The 15,546-nt window shown below is 56.6% G+C and overlaps 1 protein-coding gene across 1 annotated transcript in view; it reads left to right on the top strand.

Moving 5' to 3' along the window:
* The window catches only part of PRKAG2 (protein kinase AMP-activated non-catalytic subunit gamma 2), a 262,345-nt gene that overhangs the window by 144,871 nt on the left and 101,928 nt on the right, over positions 1-15,546 (top strand). The gene's annotated exons all lie outside the window — the stretch shown is intronic.

Here is a 15,546-nt window from a genome sequence, read left to right as displayed (position 1 = left end):
CTTCCCCTCTGCCACCCTCTTGCTTCCCTACCTCTCTCCCCCGACGTAAGTGATTCGAATCATTCTCCAGCCTCTTCCGAGAACGTGTCTCCTCCAGATGTGTGGGGACTCAGCCAGCAGCAGCCTTACTCAGGGGAGGAGGGCGACCTTCGCCGGGGATTTTCGGTCCTCGCCAGGCAGGACCCCCTGCCCGGAAACCCCGACGGCAGGCTCGCCCTCAGTGTAACTGTTCGTTCGCCTCCCCGAGAATTTCTCACTACAACTCAGGTCAGCCTTCGTGGCTGTCAACAGGAGACAAGCTGGGGTGCAGCGGAGGTGGGTGGAGGTCAGGGAAGGGGTGGCCTCAGCTGGGGCACTGGCGAGCCCGGGGGCCGGCAACGGGCTTGCTCTCTCCCCCCGTCCCTGCAGCTGTGCTTATTCTGACTTGGGGGGGGGGGGGGTCTGCCCCAGCTCTGCCCTCACCTGGGTCTCCAACCTACTTTTCTCCCTGGGGGGTTTAAAACCTAAGACCCTGCCTTTTCGAGGGTCCGCGACGGATGGGAGGTTGAGGGGAGCGTCTGTCACCTTTCATAACGGAGGCTGATGCTCTTCTCTTGGCCGTACGATATTTAGGCGAGGAAAAGAGGCCCTTGTCCTGAGTGGCCAGAGGCCCAGGCCTGCAGAGCAGGTGACCACCGCAGCAAAGGCCCCGGCTTTGTCCCCGGGAAGCCCCCTACCTTCTGGCTTGCCCGGGTCGCCAGACCAGCCTTGGCCACCGTATCCCCAATACGGTCCTGAGCCGGCGCCCAGCCCCGCAGCCTGTCATCGGGGTCAGGAGCTGCCCGGGCTGCACGTGGCGGTGAGAAGTCCCCGGGTGGGCAGGAGGGGTCTCTGAGGGCACCGTTAGCTGAGGCTGCGACTTGTCAGAGCCTCACTACAGACGGTCAAGAGGAAGGGGGAAGGGAGGGAAGGAGGAGGTCTGTGAGGCTCCCGCAGCCCCCGCAGGCGCGGGGCGGGAGACCCCGACGTGAGGCCCGACCACCGGGAGACCCTAGCAGAGGCCACACGGGGCCCTCGTTCTGGCATCAGGCCCACGGCCTCAGACCCCGCGAGGGCTGGGGTGCTGTGCGCGCAGAGCGGGGTCCGCCTCCTCTGACGGATGAGCTCCACGCTGTTCTTGCGGTGCTAAGTCTGCAGGAGGCAGGGCCCGCGGTTTCTGCCCGTCCACCTGGCACTCGAGCCCCCGGGGGTCTGCCGGCCAGGGGCGCCCTGCACAGTGGGCTGAGGGTCAGGCTGGCACCCGGCCTGGCAGCTTCTGCTCAGACCACCGTGCGGAGAAGCAGCTTTCAGCGCACCTCGGAAGGTAAGGTGCCCTGCTCCCCGGGGGAGGGTCCTGTTCAGGAGCCGGTTTTTTATTTGCCCATTTCACCAATGGCTAAGCTGAGGCTCAGGTCCGAAGTGAGCAGCGCTGGTGAACGGCGGGGCTGGGGTCTGCCGCGGAAGTTCCTCGCAGAATAGGCTGAGAGAGGGCAGGGGCTGCGTTTCCCACCAGGGTATCTGCAGGCCCCTCCATGCTGGCCCTCGGGAGCCCCCGGTGAGCTCGGTGACTCCTGTCACAGACACCCGCTGCCGGGGGGTTTATCCTCTCCGGGGACCCCTCAGAATAACTCCTGCTATGGGATTTGTGTCACCCCCCCCCCCCAGGGAAAGATGAGAGGTCTCTCCTCAGATGGCTTTCTTGGGGAAAGGCAGGCCAAAGAGAACCCCACGTGGAGGTGACTAGCTTCGTGATGTGGTCACAGGGGAGGAGGGTCAGCCGTGACACGGGCGACCAGGTGATCGCTGCTTTAATTTACACAACACCGAGTCAGCGGACTGTGTGCCCAGCTGCAGGCTTGCTGCCCGGGGGACACACCCCCAACCGTCCCTCCCTCCAGTTATGTCACTGCCGGCAGCCTCACCGGGAGTCATGTAAATGTCACATTACCCTTGGCAAGGCTTCTCAGATAGCGCATCGGAAACTTGGCCGCGGGAAGGCAAGGAATGTCTGACATCTCCCTGGACTCCTTCCCGCTGCAGGCCTGGTGACCCACGCAGGGTCCTGTGACCGCGGCCCGGCATCGCACACACAGAATCTTCGGACCAAGCGGGGGGGTGTCATGCTTGCGCGCGCGCGCGCTCTCTCTCTCTCTCTCAAAAATAAATAAACATTAAAAAAAAAAAAAAGGAATAAATCCCTACAGCTGCTACAACATGGATAAACCTTGAGGACATCATGCTGAGTGACGTAAGCCAGTCACAAAAGGAGAAACACCAGGCGACCCCATGTGCGTGAGGTCCCGGGAGGGGTCAGAGTCATAGACACAGAAAGTGGCAGGGTGGGGGGCTGGGGGTGGGGGGGATGGGGGTTAGTGTTTAGTAGGGATGGAGCTTCAGTTTGGGACGACGGAAAGTTCTGGAGACGGGTGGTGCTGATGGTTGCACAACGGTGTGAACGTATTTAATGCCACATGATCACTTAAAAATAGTTAAGATGGCGAATTTGATGTTCTTTGCATTTTACAATACAAATAAATTTTTAAAAATGGTTCTGATGAATAAGGTAGCTTTTCGCCCAGTTTTACTAACCTGTTTCTCGGATATTCATAACTATTCGTGTGTTTAGCATGGAGGTCTTTAAAAAACAGCAAAGTCCTTATTTTACCATAATGTTCTAGAATGGAGAAAGCCCCGGTGGTGACACAGTTGTACAGAACCTTCCACAGTCTGTGGGCTCAGGCCGATGCCAGGAGCCCCGTGGAGACGATGACCACTCACCGACGTGTCCAAGGCCATGGCTGCGGCTCTGGGCATCACTCAGCTGTGCCTGTCCAGAGGCCGCGAACGTGAGGCTTGGTGAGCCTGACCGCCAGGCCTCCCTCGGCCCCCTTCTCCCCTCACACTCTCTGGGAACTCTCCTCCCTTCCTCCACAGTGACCTTTGAACTCTCCTCACCTGCTCCCCTTCCCAAGGGGCCAGGAGGGCACAGGCTGGCCAGCTCGGGGGCTCCCAGAGCCTAGACCTCACTCCTTTCCCCTGCACAGCAGTGGTCACTCCGTCCTGTCTCCCAAAATAATCTTCCGGCCAGAGGGAGGGGGGATTGTAGCTGCTGTTTTTAATGGAACAGTCTTACATCACACTGCCAAGGCCCCACTTCTACGGTAATGTTTAGGAGTCGGCCTCCTGGCCCTACCTGTGTGTGCATCCCAGCCCTACCCATGTCTGTCACACCCCTACCCATATCTACGTCACACCCCTACCCAGGTCTGCATTCCAGCCCCACCCGTGTCTGCATCGCACCCCTACCCTGTCTGCATCACAGCACAGCCCTGTCCTACCCATCTTTCCCTCAAGGCCCAGGGGAAGTGACATTAGTCCAGGCTGCATAGACAGCCCCCCTCAAAATCACGTGAGAGATCTTTTTTTTTAACAGTCAAGTTTACTGACACGTAGTTTACGTACAGTAAAATTCACCCCTCTTAAGCGCGCAGTTCTGTGAGTCTTGACAAATATATGTAATTGAATACTCAACACCACCACTGAGATATAGAACAGTTCTGTCACCCCCCAAAATTCCCTCGTGCCCCTCTATGGTCAACTTCTTCCCACATCCCCAACCCCCAGCAACCTATAATTTTCCTGTCCCCTATAATTTTGCTTTTTCCCCTATAATTTCTATTTAGATGGTGAAATTTAGCGTATAGCCTTCTTTCACTTAGCAAAATGCGTCAGAGATGCGTCCCTGATGCTTTATATCTCAATGGTCCTTTCCTTTTTATTACTGAGGAATGTTCCACCGTTTGGATGCACCAGCTCGTTTATTAATTCACCAGTTGAAGGACTTTGGGGATTGTTTCCGGCTTGAGGCAACTATGAGCAAAACCACTATAAGCATTTGCATCCCAGTTTCATATGAACACGAGTTTTTACTTCTTCTAGAGTGGCTTTGTGGGGCTCTATGGTATATGTACATGTGACTTCGTGAGCAACTGTCCAACTGTTTTCCAAACCGACTGCACTATTTTGCATTCCCACCAGCAATGCATGGGAGTTCCCATGGCTCCACATCCTTGCCAACACTTTGTATTGTCGGTTTTAGAAAGAATAGTAGGTCATCTCGTGGTGCTCAGCGACATCTCGTTGCTATAATGTGCTTATCCCTAATGACTGACGGTTAATGATGCCAAGTGTCTTTCAGCACGCTTATTTGTCATCTGTATGCCTTCTTTGGGGAAGTATCTGTCTTAACCTTAGCCTTCTGTTCACTTTTTTTTATAGAACCATTTGTTCTCTTGTTATTGGGTTTCGAGAGTTCTTTATATATTCTGGATACAAATTCTTTAGCACGTATGATTTGCAAATACTTTCTCCCTGTCGCTTACCTTGTCTCATTTTCCTAACAGTATCTTTTGAAGGGCTTATGTTTTATTTATTTATTTTTTAATGTTTATTTTTTGAGAGAGAGAGAGAGACAGAACACAAGTGGGGGGAGGGGGAGAGAGAGAGGGAGACACAGAAGCTGAAGCAGGATCCAGGCTCCAGGCTGTCAGCACAGAGCCCGACGCGGGGCTCGAACCCACAGACCGCAAGATCGTGACCTGAGCCAAAGTCCGACGCTTAGCAGACTGAGCCACCCAGGCGCCCCGAAGAGCTTACGTTTTAGATTTTAATGAAATCCAACTCATCCATGTGTTCTTTTATGAACTGTGCTCATCGGGCGTTTTGTGGAACTAAGGTGTGCCACGTAGCCCTATGAGTACGTACGGAGTAGGGATTGTGTACCGAGCTGGGGAAACGATGGTAAATAAAATTCACTACCGATCATGCTTAGTGGAGGAGACAGGATATGTAAAGGAGTAATGACAGCGTACTATAATTTGTGATGGTGGAATGTGCAAGGTGCATAAACAGGGGGAGGCTGGGTCACCAGAGAGACTGGTTGAGTAGGTCAGGTATTTGGAAGGGGTCAAGGGACCTTCCAAACCCCAAAGTCCTATACATAGGAGGCTGGCTTCTCCTACCCATAAAACAGGCTTGGGCACTTGTGGTCGATGTAAGTCAGACACTGGAAGGTGAGGGATTCTGGGATCCCCAGAAAGAGTGCTTTTCCTCATTCCCTCCGGTCGCCTTGTTACCTCTCTACTAAACACAAAGAAAAACCGAGGGATGATGCCGTCAGCTTTGCTCATGGCCCTAAACTCCCAGAACTGCTGCCGTATTGTTGTTGGATTGTTGAAGGCAGAGGCAAATCCCAGGCCTGAGGTTCTGGATTGCCTCTAAAAGGACACAGCCGAGGGGCGCCTGGGTGGCTCAGTCGGTTAAGCGTCCCACTTTGGCTCAGGTCATGATCTTGCACTTGGTGAGTTCGAGCCCCGCGTCGAACTCTGTGCTGACAGCTCGGAGCCTGGAGCCTGCTTTGGATTCTGTGTTTCCCCCTCTCTCTGCCCCTCCCCTGCTCACGCTCTGTCTCTCTCTCTCTCTCTGAAAAATAAATAAAACTTTTAAAGAAGAAGGAGACGCCGAAACGTGTTTTCAGCGTGAGATGCTTGACTCCCTTCTCTCTGCGGCTTTCCTTCCTCCCCTCTTCCCCCTTCACGGGGAATCTACCCATTCTTCCCTGGGAGCGGATACCCAGTGTGGCCCACGGTCCCTTTCTTCATGAGCTGAATGAGGAGAGTCCAGAGCGGCACCATAGAAACCAGCACCGGCCCCAGAGGCAGCCTGGATGCCTTCCCGGCCTGAGGCCTCCCTGGCCTCGCGCACGCCCGTCCGGTCTCACTGGCACCTCACACCCAGAGGGCCCGGCGTGTGGTGTCAGGTGATATGTTGAGTCAACAGACCCACAGGAGAGCCCCGGTCGGAGTCCCGTGGCAGCCGGCTGCAGCCAGCACCCCAGGGAGGGAATGCCCACAGCTGGCTGCTGGCCACCACCTGGCCTGCCCGGAGACCCAGCGGGCAGGCGATAGCCGGGCCGGAGTCGCTCACCGACAGACCGTCTCCCGGCCCCCAGCCTCTGCCTCCCCGTCCCGCTTTGCTGAACGTGGCCTCCAAAGCCGAGGTCTGGAAAGCGTGCTCCCGAGGCCCGAATGCCATCACGCCTGGTAGAACAGAGTGTCTTAGACATCTGGAAACCACCCGAGACGTCCCTCAGGGAGGGGACAGTGGCTCAGAGCACTTTCTAGATACCCACATCCCCTTGTCGCTGCTATTGGGTCCAGAGCGTGGAGGCGGTGGGGGGGGATCTGGGAGCGCCCTCGAGGGTAAGGTTAAACAGCCCGGGGAAACTCCGAGGTGGGGCTTTGAGCATAGCTGGCAGGGGCACACGTCACCAGCAGCCTGAGTCCATGGTCTGTGGGAGGGAGGAGCTCTCATCAGGGGTACCGCTTCGATTCAAAAGGCCCAAACTGTGGGGCACCCGGGGGGCTGGGTCAGCTCAGCATCCCACTCTTGATTTCAGCTCAGGTTATGCCCTTGCGGTTATGCCCCACGAGCTCGAGCCCCACGTTGGGCTCTGCGCTGACAGCTTGCGTGGGATTCTGTCTCCCTCTCTCTCTCTGCCCCTCCCCCGCTTGCCCTCTCTCTCAAAATAAGAAACGTTTTTTTTTTTTAAGAGGCCCAAATCATGGAAAGTGTAGGAAAAACTCCAAGGTAAAGATTCTGATTCTCAGAGCCCGCTCTGGAAGCTTCCACGTGCCGGGGTCCTGGTTAGGCGTGGTCACTGGCTTCCCCTGATTTGGTTATCCACGCTGATTTTCCACCCAATCTTCTGGCTCCCTCTTCTCCCCGTGAGGGTCCCTCAGCGGACATAGCTACTGGTTGCTTTCGGGGCCTGGGGGCCTCGACCCTCCCTGTGCTCCCAAATCAGCAGAGTTCTGCCGGATCTGCTGTTTTACATCATGGTGACACCGCGCACCCGGGACAGGCTGGCTTTGCCGGAACAATTGGCGGGAACCACACTGCAGTAAACAGGCATCTCGGAGAAATGGAGGTTAGAAAGACTCATCTGAACTTGCGCGGAAATCTAGTCCTGACCTAAGAGCGCATCCGAGCAGGGCAGGGGGGGGGGGGGGCTCCTGCCCAGAAATATTCCAGCCCCACCTCTGGCCAATGCCAGACAGCCTTCCCCCTGCCCACTGGGCACCTGGCGACTCCGTGGCTCTCTTACTGAATTAGTGTTCTTCTCCTGTGTGCTCTCGGGAAGTGACGGTCACGGTACCGACCCAGGAAGGAACCTCAGCTCCTCCTGCCCCACATCCAATATGTCCTGGCCACGGCTTGTCGCTATGCACTCCTTCTGTGCAGCCTGCCAGAGGGATGGGGGCGGCTGGTGGACACGGAAGGAAGAGCCTGGGGCCGGCCAGTGAGAGCCCGCGTGCAGCATTGTGGGTCCCAGGGGTACTCTTGGGTCTCACCCTCCCACCTCTGACCCCGCGCGCCTGCTGTCCTCCTGGGTGAACACCTGCTCTTTCCTCTCGCCGACACAGAGGGTCTCCTCCCTGGGACTCCGTGGGTGCGAAGCCGGTGTCCGAAAGCTCTCACAGCCCCGGGCTGGGGGTCTAGAGACCCAAGTGATGGCTCTGCGTGGTCCGGCTTCCGACCTAGCTGCTGCCCTCGGGCCTGACACTTCACCTCTCAGGGCCTGCGTTTCCTCCACTGTACGATGAGGCCATGGGATGTTTGTCTACTGAGGTCCCTCACCGCCGATTCCCCCTGGCTGGGATTCTTTTGGTGGGGACTATCCTGATTCTGTCACATGCAGCCCAATCAGTCTACACAGTATCGAACACCTGTTGCTTTCACCATTCCACAAAGATCGTTGGCAGAAGGGACCCGTGTAGCTATTGCCCCTTCGTTGGCAAATCCTTAGCGACTTGCTTTTCAGAATCTGTTTTAGATGGGAAGTGGATTGTTCTAGAATCTCTCCCTCTTGCAAAGCGACTGAGGAATTTTTTTTTCTCTCTTCCTTTCCCCAAGGATTGACTTTTAGCTTCAACATCAAAAGGCACCTATGCTTTGCTAAAGTAGCAAGGGTTATATTTTGGGTTCACGAAGCAGACCTCAGACCTGCAGATGAGTGTGAAGAGGGCACAGCTCTTTTTCTTTTTTTAAAAAATTTTTTTAATGTTTATTTTTGAGAGAGAGAGAGAGACAGAGTGTGAGTGGGGGAGGGACAGAGACAGAAGGGACAAAGAATCCGAAGCAGGCTCCAGGCTCTGAGCTGTCAGCACAGAGCCCGACGTGGGACTTGAACTCACGAACCGCGAGATCATGACCTGAGCCGAAGTCGGACGCTCGACCGACTGAGCCACCCAGGCGCCCCTGAGGGCACAGCTCTTCTAAAGGCCAGGGCAACACCACAGGCTGTAGGGACCACACTGTAGGGACTGATCTAGAGGCAGTCCCTGTTTTCATTTTGTGTCCTTTTCCAGTTTACCTATGCAACTATCAACATGCTTGAGCCCACTCCATTACCTAATACCTAGGCCCAGACCCCTATTGGGTGTGCACAGCCGTGTAAAACTAGTTTTTCCTGGATTCCTTCTAGGAGAATAAGAACCTCAGAAAATGTCCTAAAAGAATTTTGTGTTTTCTTTAGAGAAAGAATTTTTCACCCACTGGATTACCATAACACTTTGATTCCCAAATGACTCTAGACAGCCTCCAACATATTTTGAATAGTTTCAATGATAAAAGATTGCAAAACAGATTCTTGGAGTCTATAAGCAAAACTTGCAGCCTAAAACCTGACTTCCAGTCGACATGTGAATTGAGAGTAAAGTCAAGGATGGCCAGGGCCAAAGCCCGTTGGTTTGTAAGGAGATCCTAGGCCAGTCCTGAGACGAGAGTCCGGGAACTTTACCCCTAAGAGAGACAGGGGGACCCGGCTGGGGTGGGTGAGGTGGGGAGGATCTCAGGAAAGGGTCTTTTAGGAAATGAGTGATTCTGGAACATTTGGAGCAAGAGCTGAAAAGGGGAAGGGCCCTGGGAGCACTGTCCAGTGGCTGAAGGAACACCTGGTGACCAGAGATGAGGCATAATTCAGGGTCATCTGCATGAGACTGCCGTGGACGGTGGGAAGAATGGTTTCCCTCAGAGACGAGGCAGGGGGCTTGGGACTCAGAAGAGAACTCCCCCTCTTGAAGAAGAGAGCTATGAGAGAGAGAGACTGAGAGAGAGAGCTGAGGCCCTGGTTCTACATGGCCACAAAGAATGGGAAGAACTTCTTCTAGAAGTTTCTTACCTACAGAATGAGGAGTCTATATTCAATTAATGGTTCAGAACCTGTCTGGCCACTGAACCACCTGGGGAACTTTAGAAAACCCAGATTCGAGGGGCGCCTGGGTGGCTCAGTCGGTTAAGCATGCGACTTCGGCCCAGGTCCCGATCTTGCGGTTCATGAGTTTGAGCCCCGCGTCGGGCTCTGCACTGACAGCGTGGAGCCTGGAGCCTGTTTCGGATTCTGTGTCTCCCTCTCTCCCCGCCCTTTCCCCACTCGCGCGCGTTCTCTCTCAAAAATGAATAGACGTTAAAAAATGATAATTTTTTTAAAAACTACATATAAGCAAGTCTCCCATCCGATGCATGTTGAATATTTGCTCTTCTCCTGGGACAGCGGTCAGCGAGGACGTTTAAGATCAGGAACAAGATGAATTTTCTCCTCTCTCTCGTTATTCAGACCGTGCGCTGCCCAAGGGCAGGGGGAAGGGGGCACATGTGCACGCGCCCAGCACGCAGCCATCTGGTCTACCTGGTTTATGTTTCCCGACACGAGGGCTTGATTTGCTCAAGGGCCTTGATTGGCACAAGGGCCTCCTCCTTCCTCCCCGCATTGCTGTCCTTCCGCAGACCCCTGCCGTCTCGCTCCCAGGGGCACCGCTGTTCTGTCTCCCCCGCCGCCTCTCTAGACGTAGCTCATGCCAGTACGGCCTGGCCCTGTGAAGTCACCAGCCCATGGCTCCCTGGTGTCTGGAGCCACTTGCCTGATGTCTTGCGTGGCTGCCAGGAGCCATTTCTGTTGGCTCAGTGTCCCTATTCACTTATCCTGGCTGCCGCCCCAGGAAAATCAAAGGCATTGTTCGCTCTCGGAGGCCGACAGCAGCTCTAAACAAAGTCCTTAAGCAGCAGAAGAAAGAAGGAAAGCCTTCTCAGAAGAGCACAACGGGGGAAACCTATCTGTGCCCTGGGTACCGTGGCCACAGCCCGGTCTTGTCTGGGCCCTTCGGAAAGTCGCCTGATCGGGGGCAGATGTGTTTTATTTTCCGAGGCGCGGGCCCGGCTCCCTCCTGGTGTCTCCGCCGGGCTTTCCCGCCCTTTCTCCGAGCCCCTCCTGGGTTAGCGTCACACGCTTTTCACTCCAGGGCTCACCACGGGGCGTGCCTGGTTTGGGCTTCGGTGTGGTGTCGCCCCAGTTTCCCCAAGCGGGTCTCAAAGGTGGGAGTCGTCTGCTTCACGGGAACCTGCCCCCTCCTCCGCACCTGCACGGGCCTGGCTCCCGGCAGCCGGCTGGGTAGACCGTGGCCTTCCTGAACGATCGCGCTCTGGCAGTTTGCCCTGTGATTGGGAGAGACGTTGGTCGATTTCCAGAATACTGGGGGATTGTGGCAGCACGGCCCCACTCTCCTCTTTGTTGATAAAGTGTGACACCGGTCGACAAAAGAGGGACAAGTTTAGGACTCCCTCACTGCCGATTCCCCCTGACTAGGATTCTTTCGGTGAGGACCGTCCTGATTCTGTCGTGTGCGGCTGGATTCGTCTATACAGAACCGCCCCGCCTTCCTTCGTAGGATGCCCCCTCCCTGCCCGGGTGAAAAGCAGAGAAGCGACTAGAAGTCTCCTCTCTCTACCCGCCTCGTACGTCTCCGCTCTTGCCGGCTGGGGCAGAAGAGAAACACGTTTGGACGAGGCCCACCCTTGCCTACGCCAGGCCACCCCGCGGGAGGGATCCCGCAGAGCCCCAAGCCCACTCTTCTCCGGGACCCCCTTCCCTCCCACCGCCTCTCACTTCTCTGCCACACCCAGTGCTTTCTAAGCTCTCCTGCCTGCCGGCCTGTGAAGCCCCACTTTCCGGAAGGGTCGTTCTCTCCCCGCGCCCCCCTCCCCCCAGAGTCCAGAGCATCCTTCTGTCTTCGGCAGCAAGACCACCCACTCTGAGAGGAGGCCAGGTGGCCAGGTGGAAGGATCCTTTGAACTTGGAAAGATTTCGGTGAGAGGGGCTGTCTTGGGGGGGCACGGAGAATCACGCCGTTCCCCCAGAAACCAGTCGCTCCCGCCACCAGATGGGAAGCCCACCCATCGTCTCCTCACTCTGCAGACAGTGCAGCAAGGTTGTGTCTAGGGCTGTGTATCTTCGCCGTCCTTCCTGCCCTCGGTCAGCATGGGCTTAGGACCCTTCCAGGACTCACGTGGGGACGGCCCACAGAGGCCGAGCCACAAGAGAAGCGGGAGCTGCCATTCGTGCTCTCAAGAGCCCTCTTAGGTGGCAAGCTGCTCGGTCTTGTTCTCTTTAATTATTCACACGTAGGAAGGAACATTCTAGATGCAAAGAGCTCGCAAGGAGTTCTACCAGCTATGACTGTCCCTTCCGTCATGGTGACTGGGCTTGATCCCTGAAGAATGTTGTAAATGGGAGAGCTTCTCGCAGACCGAGAGAGAGAGAGAGAGAGAGAGAGAGAGAGAGAACCCAGTCCCGCCCTCGGAGTGCTTTCATGTAGGTGGGGACACAGACCTCCCCTCAGGGCTGGTGGGGGCGGCTGGGTTCAGGGCAGGGGACAGGAGACGCTTACATTCGGTGTTAGCCAGCCTCTTGGCTCAAATGCAGAATCGGGGCTGGAGAAAGTAATTTTCTGAATAGAGGGCACATCCACGTGATACGAAAGTTGTAAAATGACAAAGGGTGCACTACGACAGTGTTTTCTGCCAGCCGTTCCCGCCTCCAGGGCTTTCACAGCCTTCCCCAGACACTCCACACACGCGGACAGATACGTATATACATTCCCATCCCCTTTTCTGGGACTAGAAATGGTTTCATTCTCTACGGATGGCTCTGGGGTTTGCCTTTTCACTTGCCGCCGCGTCTCCGAGGTAAGGATGAGGAAGCTTGTCGTGCCCCGTCGGGGAGCCATGGCCATCCCTGTGGATATGCGGTCATCGCGTTAGCCGCTTCCCGCCCATGAGCACCTGTGTCTCCAATCTCTGCTTTTACTTTATTTTATTTTGTTGTATTGTATTGTATTTTAATTTTTAATTTTTGCGTAATTTTGTTTGTTTGTTTACGTATTTATTTTTAGAGGGAGAGAGAGGGAATCTTAAGCAGGGTCTACACTGTGTGGATCCTGGCCCGGGGCTTGATCCCAAGACCCTGGGATCGTGACCTGAGCCGCAATCGAGAGTCTGATGCTCAAGGGACTGAGCCACCCAGGCGGCCCTCCAGTCCCTGCTTTCCAAAGCACCACTGTATGGGGCGCGCCTGGGTGGCTCGGTCGGTTAAGCGTCCGACTTCGGCTCAGGTCACGATCTCACGGTCGGTGAGTTCAAGCCCCGCGTCGGGCTCTGTGCTGACAGCTCAGAGCCTGGAACCTGTTTCGGATTCTGTGTCTCCCTCTCTCTCTGCCCCTCCCCTGCTCATGCTCTGTCTGTCTCTCTCTGTCAAAAATAAATAAGCATTTAAAAAAATAATAAAAAAATAAAAGCACCACTGTAACGAATGACCCCACACGCTCGCCGTTTAGCAATTCTGCCCCTACGTCTGTGGAAGGAAATCCCAGAAGCAGACTGCTGGGCCAAGGAGCATGTGCATGTGTAGCTTTGCTAGATGTTTTGCCAAAGCACCTCCACAGAGGTACACGATTTGTCGGTGCCTCTGAACACTCCTCTGTAGGTGTGGTTTGAGCCAGTATGAGCCGGATCTGGGAGGAAAGTCACAGGCAAGATGGAGGGGCTGGTCTGGATTGTGCCCTGTGTTCGGACAGACACGGGTGCTTCGGCACCGAGGGGTGCTGGGCGTCGCTGGGCCTGTCCCTCCTTGACGCGGAAAGCCAAGACCCCTATAGGGGGAGGGCCTCTCACAGGCTGTTAGAACGTGGTTGGTGGCCCCGGCCTGGAGTCCCAACGGCCCCCCCCCCCGTCCCTCTCCGCGCCCCTGTTGGGTCTCCAGCACTCGGCCTCGGAAAGCACCGGGGCGGGGGGGGGGGAGGGGGGGTGCCTCTGTGTCCAGCGGCCGGGGGAGCATTGGGAGCGCAGAACACAGAATTCCCTGCTCGACGGTGCCGTGGGAACTGGCCTGTTCTGGGCCACGCTGTGACGGGCCGGGCTGGCGGGCCAGCTGAGGACTCTCGCTGGAAGAGCCAGGGAAGGACGCGCCACCAGCCCGGGGAGGCGGGGCTCCACAAAGCAGCCCCCTCCGCTGCTCCCCAGCCGAGCCCTCTGATGACCCAGGCGCGCCCCCTGGAGCCCCCTGGCCGGCATCCTCGTCCCTCGCCGCTCTGCGGGCATCGCCGGGGAGCGTTGGCGCCGTGACGCTAGAGAAGACCTGGGCCAGGCGGCCCCTCTCTCCCCCTGCCTGCCGGACCCTTCCCGTCTCCCCCTGCCCCCCACCAGCTGGAGACCCCCCAGATCCCCCGTGCTTCGTCCTCTCTCCCCTTCCTCCCCCACCCCCAGCCCCGCCTCACAGCAAGGCTGGCTTCTCAAGGCCTCTGGGGGAAAGCTTTTGTTTTTAAGAGTCGGGGGCTGTCCTGTTGGAGGCCTTTTTGTGCCTTAAGCGTCGAGACCCACAAACCCGTGGGTGCTAGAGTGTTCTGTCTCCTGCTGTCACCTGCCTCCCGGGGGTCCGCCTGGAGCGGGCCTTCCCACTCGGGATGGCATCGCGGGAAGAGCGGCTCCCTAGAAGACGACGCTCCTCCTTCGACAGATTCCTTCCGAAATGCCCACCAGGGACCTACGTGCCCCCTACACTCTCTGGGCTCCGGGAGGCAGAGAAGACGCGAGCTGAGCTGGAGCCTTAGGCCCTTCGTGCTCTCTTGTCCCGCCTTGCCTGCTGGGGCGAGCGTCTTCCAGGAACCTTCCTTCCCCTCACCAGGCCGGCGCTGGCTGCTGTGGGGACCCAGCAGTGTGGCCCAGAGCCCCTGCCCCACAGACAAAGGGCGGCTTCTGTTGGGGACAGAAGACTGACACGGTTTCACACTTGGCTTTAGCGTGAAATATCTTCTCGTTCCCTGGTCACGTGCTGCACAGATACGACGTGCTCCTGGGTCCGGGGGAGCGAGAAGCCACAGGCCGTGGCGTCAGGAAAAGGAGGTCGGTTGAACTGACTCCTGAGGAGTGGGAGGCCCCTCCGGGGAGCGAGGACGGAAGCAGAGAAGGGAGCACACGTGTCTCTGTGTGAGCAGAGGGGTCTGGAACGCGGGACACGGCAGGTAACCCTCGGGCTCCGTCTCCCGACATCCTTGCTTTGTCTTGCGTGGCTTAACGTTTGGACTAAAGCCAAGGTGTCAGCAGGGCCGTGCTCCCTCTGAGACCCTGGGTAGCGTTCTCTGGTGCCTCTTTTAGCTTCTGGTCACCGAGGGCGCTTGGTGTTCCTTGGCCTAGAGATGCATCATTTCGGTCTCTGCCTCTCTCATCACCTGGCTTCTCTGAGTGTGTGTCCATTTCTATGGCTTCTCCTCTTACAAGGACACCGGTCCCGTCGGGTTAAGAGCCCAGCCTATTCCAGCGTGACCTCATTGTAACCTGATGGCATCTGCAAAGACCCTCTTTCCAAATAAGGTCACATTCACAAGTGCCGGGGGTTCAGACTTCCACACAGCTATTTGGGGGACACGCATAGCCCCAACGATGATTTATGGCACGGTCAGCTAGACGGGAGTGATGGCCGCCCACCCGAGGCAGGCCCCTGGATTGCACACACCCTGTTGAAGTGGACGGTCTCCCCGCAATTCTTTGCCGCCCCCCCCCCCCGCATCTGCTTCCCGCTCGTCCCTATCCGTGTGACTTTTCACTTTGTCGCTTTGCGAGGCCCCTTCCCAGGCCTGCCCCTCCTCCCGCGTCCCCTCAGCATTCACCCTCGTGGCCAACTCTCGCCTCCGCAAACTCACGGTGGCAAGATTTAGGTTGCGCATTTTGACGGTCATCGCACGTTTCGTCTGGTTCTTAGTCGTCACGTGACCTTCTGCAACGTCGACCTTTGTCTCTGTGGCCTACTTTATGAACTTCCCTACCCTGGTTCCACTCCGTGTGCTCTGGCCACACGCTCTACAGGGGAGGAGTACGTTGATAAAGGGGCACCTGGGTGGTTCAGTCGGTTGAGCGTCCGACTTCGACTCGTGGGTTCAAGCCCCGCGTCGGGGCTCTGTGCTGACAGCTCGAGGCCCGGAGCCTGCTTCGGAGTCTGTGTCTCCCTCTCTCTCTGCCCCTCCCCTGCTCACCTCTGTCTCTCTCTCTGTCTCTCAAAACTAATCATTAAAAAAAAAATACGTTGATACGAGCTTGTCCCCAACATTCAGAATTTAATACTTCAGATTCTTGCCTTTTGAG

Source organism: Panthera uncia, chromosome A2 (genome assembly GCF_023721935.1).
Source record: "Panthera uncia isolate 11264 chromosome A2, Puncia_PCG_1.0, whole genome shotgun sequence".
NCBI classification, from domain to species: Eukaryota; Metazoa; Chordata; class Mammalia; order Carnivora; family Felidae; genus Panthera; species Panthera uncia.
The sequence above is the reverse complement of the archived record's forward strand: the minus strand, read 5'-3'. Positions and strand labels throughout refer to the sequence as shown.